At 28.0% G+C, this 5,017-nt stretch overlaps 1 long non-coding RNA gene across 1 annotated transcript; it reads right to left on the bottom strand.

Moving 5' to 3' along the window:
- Positions 1-987: 987 nt before the first annotated feature.
- On the bottom strand, positions 988-3,032 carry LOC117116672. The gene is made up of 3 exons (XR_004446803.1): positions 2,798-3,032; positions 2,015-2,131; positions 988-1,407 (listed from the first exon to the last, which is right to left on the bottom strand). It is a non-coding gene; the product is annotated as an uncharacterized LOC117116672 (long non-coding RNA).
- Positions 3,033-5,017: the final 1,985 nt, after the last annotated feature.

The following is a 5,017-nucleotide window of genomic DNA, read 5'->3' as shown; positions in this document are numbered from 1 at the left end:
GTCGTATAAGTATTCTATAGGAATTTTAATATGTTTCCTATAAGATTCTTAAAGAAATCTTATAGGAAAACTGCAAGATTTTTAAATGAAACAAATAGGAATCTTATAGTTATCCTATAGAATGCCTAAAGTAATCTTATAGATTTTCTGAAGGAACCTTATAGGAATCTTATATGAATTATATAGGTATCTTATAGGAATCCTATGGGTTTCTTATATGAAATCTATAGGAATCTTATTGATATCTTATTGGAATCTTATAGGAGCCTTATATGAATGATATAGCAAAGGTTTAGATATCTTATAGAAATCTTATAGGAGTCTTATATGAATTATATAGGAATCCTGTAGATATTTTATAGGAATCTTATAGATATTTTTTAGGAATTTTACAGATTTCCTTCTGGGATCATATAGGCGTCTTATAAGAATCCTATAGAACTCCTTTAGTAATCCTGAAGTTATCTTAAAGAAGTCCTATAGATTTCCTAAAGGAATCTTATAGAAGTCTTATATGAATAATACAGGGTCCCTATAGATATCCTATAAAAATCCTATATGGTTTCCATAGGATTCGTATGGGTGTCTTATAAGAATTATATAGGAATCCTATAAGTATTATTTTTATCCTATTGATTTCCTAAAGGAATCGTATAGATGTCTTTCAGGAATCCTATGTGAATGCTTTAGTTGTCTCATAAGATTCTTATAAGAAATCTGTATATAATGATTTATAACAGATTCATATAAATTTCTTATTTTTGTAAATATATACTGTTTGTTAATGTTAATGCAAGTTGTTATTGACGGGTTAGCTGGTTGTTGACATCCGTTGGTTCCACAATATTGTTTGCATGCACAAGCAGTATTGAATGACTGATGCGTTTGATTTCGAGCTGGAGTGGCTACTGGACGGAAAAAATAATAATGGCTTAAACAACTCATGCAGACATAAAAAAAAAATACACTGAGTTCAAGATACCTGTATACAAACCATGATTTCTTTAATTAAATACATCAACTATGCATAAATTGCATACCCCTTCACATAATATTGTTCGTCTTAAGCCTTACTGATGCACATACCTCAAATTCCAGCAGTACCTAAATGCTTTACAGTTTTCAAATCAGTTTTTTTTTCTGTAATTTATATTAAGGCGTCAACTAGAGTTTATTATACAAAACCCTGTTCAAGAATCTGTCACGTTACAGGTGTGTATAAACTAGAAATTTTCTGTATAATATTGAAGCTGGAGCTGTCTATATCCGTGCTTTTTCTTGTCCAATGGTAGCAGAGTAAATTTAAAATCTTGCTGAAAGATGCCATTGTAGATTCTGCAGAGTGACCAAACTAAGTTTGAAATATTGAATCAAGATGGCTTCGGATTTTCACCCTTGCTTCACATGCTGAAAGATATAACAAAACAATTCTTTTAATCAGAGCAAAGTGATACATACAGTTGTCTTGTGCATTTTGAAACTCTTTTTTGAAAAAAAAAAGTGAGTCATGAAAAATCATAATAATACATACACTAGGTCAGAATAAAGGATTGAGGGGCTGGGCAAAATAACCAAGAACTAACAGTTGGAATATGATTAATGCTCTAATTGTTTTAAAATTTTAAATCATAATAATTAAACAGATTTTGCCGTTTGTGTCTTTAAGGCAAGTCATTAATTAGTATTGAAAATGTATCTTAAAATTTTCTACCCACATTTAAATTTTGTATTTTCCTTCAACATGAATGTATTAAAATAAGAGTATGATATGCGGTAGCTGAAATAAGAGACTAACACACTTCTTAATCATAAGTCGGTTAATTAGTTGTTCCATCCTTTTTTTCTTAGTTTTAAAAGCATTAAAATATTGTGCAATATACTTACAATGTTAATATTCTTTATGCAGTAGGCCTTACACACATATTATTGATTAATTGATAACCTCCACCATTAATACTAGTGAGTTCCAATATTTAAAGTGTTAAAAACTTGAAACTTAAAAAAAATTATTCACCTTTGAAAGTCAGGTAATTTCCTGTTTCTCCGACTGCCGCATTAAGGCTTTAAACAAACATCAACGCTTTCTTACTTCATGAGTTTTCACTGAAAAAAATTCCTTTACCAACAAATTCTGAAAGAAAGTCAACATATAATGATTTTTTGATATTTTGTTTTGCAAACCCACTGTTGACGAAAGTAAGGATTTAAAATAAAAATAAAATGTATTTTTGATTAATTAGCTCACCTGCTGCCGTGAATTAGAAATTGAGAAAAAAAAATGTTTATTCTGTTCTGTAACATTAATTTACCAGAAAGAAATCTTAATTTGTTCACATAAATTAGAAGCATTTAACATATCAATGCTAATTGTTGTAAATACGAGGGAGTTGTTGGTAATAATGATAATAATACCAGTAGCATAGGCCTAGCCTATAGAGGCCTATGCCTACCTCTATAAAAATCATTAAAATAATCATATCATGGACTTTTTTTTTACAATAATATATAAGTGAGAACACAGCCCAATTTACCACACTCCAATACTTCCATTATAGGGCAGGCCGAGCCTAGCCCTCTTTGGCATATCCTCAGTTCTGTCTTTTCTTATTAACAGGCCTAGGCTAGACTCGGAGAATCATAGCATGCTTGTTATTCCCTAGGCCTAGGCTCCTAAGAATATGCCTAGAGATCCAATCCAAACCAATTCAATTTTTGACTTAAAAGATGCATTATACTAAGCCTAAATGCGCCAATTTAAACAACATTAAATGAATATTAATATAAAAACAATTCTTACCTATTGGTACTGCTGAAATACTTCAGAATGTATGGTTATGCCTGCAGTTCTATCATCATGAATGTGCACTGAGAAAGAGATCTAATCCACTAACAAATTTCAGTTAACTGATAACATTCAAAAAAGCACCTTTGTTAATTTCCATGGCCTTCAGTGATAAACATGGATAAAGTGACCAATCACATTGGTGATTTGAGATTATCCGTGGTTGGCTGAACAGCTTAAATGACAACATCTGTTATTGTTAGCTTGTGTTATAAAGTTGTATGTTTTATTATGTTATATTATTTTAGTATAGTCCTAGGCTTTGGCTATGTATTGTTAATTATACTGCCAGGATTTTCATAATATAAATTTATTTTTCTTAATTATTTCAGCAGAACAGGGAAAATCTCCCAAAAATATGACAATTTAGAGGTTTCAAAGGCTTAGAAATAATGTCAAAAGTAGGTCCACATATGAAAGAATCCCTGGAAGCAAAGGAAACTAGGGCTAAATTAATTTTTAAATTCTTAATTTTTGTTTTCTAAGTCTGCTTCTAATAAAAATACTACGGAAACACGATTCATATAACATTCTAATAATAAACCTAATGGTTCCTATAAGATTTATAATAATACCTATAGGATTCCCATAAGATTATCATAATAAACCTATAAGAATTGTGTAAGATTATCATAAACCCATAGAATTCTTTTTTAGTCTAATAACATACCTATAGGATTCCTAGAAGATTCTAATAATATACCTATAGGATTTCTATAAGATTTCAATGATATACCTATAGGATTCCTATAAGATTCTAATAATAAACCAATAGGATTCCTATAAGATTTTATTAATACGTCTATAGGATTCCTATAAGACTTTATTAATAAACCTTTAGGATTCCTATAAGAGTCTAATAATATATCTATAGGATTCCTATAAGATTTTAATAATAAACCTATAGCATTCCTATAGATTTTTAATACTAAACTTATAGGATTCCTATAAGATTTTAATAGTAGACCTATAGGATTCCTATAAGATTCTAATTATATACCAATAGGATTCTATAAGATTCTAATAATATACCTATAAGATTCCTATAAAGTTCTAATAATATATCTATAGGAGTCCTATAAGATTTGAATAATAACCCTATAGCATTCCTATAAAATTTTGATAATAAACCTATAGGATTCCTATAAGATTTTATTAATAAACCTATAGGATTCCTATAAGATTTGAATGATATACCAATAGATTCCTATAAGATTCTAATATTATACCTATAGGATTCCTATAAGATTCTAACAATATACCTATAGGATTTCTATAAGATTTCAATAATATACCTATATGATTCTTATAAGATTCTAATAATAAACCAATAGATTCCTATAAGACTTTATTAATACATCTTATAGGATTCCTATAAGATTTTAATAATAAGCCTTTAGGATTCCTATAAGAGTCTAATAATATATCTATAGGAGTCCTATAAGATTTGAATAATAACCTTATAGCATTCCTATAAAATTTTGATAATAAACCTATAGGATTCCTATAAGATTTTATTAATAAACCTATAGGATTCCTATAAGATTTGAATGATATACCAATAGCTTGCTATAAGATTCTAATATTATACCTATAAGATTCCTATAAGATTCTAACAATATACCTATAGGATTTCTATAAGATTTCAATAATATACCTATATGATTCTTATAAGATTCTAATAATAAACCAATAGATTCCTATAAGACTTTATTAATACATCTTATAGGATTCCTATAAGATTTTAATAATAGGCCTTTAGGATTCCTATAAGTCTTATAATATATCTATATTATTCCTATAAGATTTTAATAATAAACCTATAGCTTTCCTATAAACTTTTGATAATAAACCTATAGGATTCCTATAGGATTTTAATAATAAACCTATAGGATTCCTATAAGATTCGAATGATATACCAATAGGATTCCTATAAGATTCTAATAATATACATATAGGATTCCTATAAGAATCTAACAATATACCTATAGGATTTCTATAAGATTTCAATAATATACCTATAGGATTTTTATAAGATTCTAATAATAAACCAATAGGATTCCTATAAGATTTTATTAATACCTCTATAGGATTTCTATAAGATTTTAAAAATAAACCTTTAGAATTCCTATAAGAGTCTAATAATATATCTATAGGATTCCTATAAGATTTTAA

Source organism: Anneissia japonica, unplaced genomic scaffold (assembly GCF_011630105.1).
Source record: "Anneissia japonica isolate Jap-2015-1 unplaced genomic scaffold, ASM1163010v1 scaffold287768_len205223_cov117, whole genome shotgun sequence".
NCBI classification, from domain to species: Eukaryota; Metazoa; Echinodermata; class Crinoidea; order Comatulida; family Comatulidae; genus Anneissia; species Anneissia japonica.
This window is presented reverse-complemented; position numbering and strand designations above follow the sequence as displayed.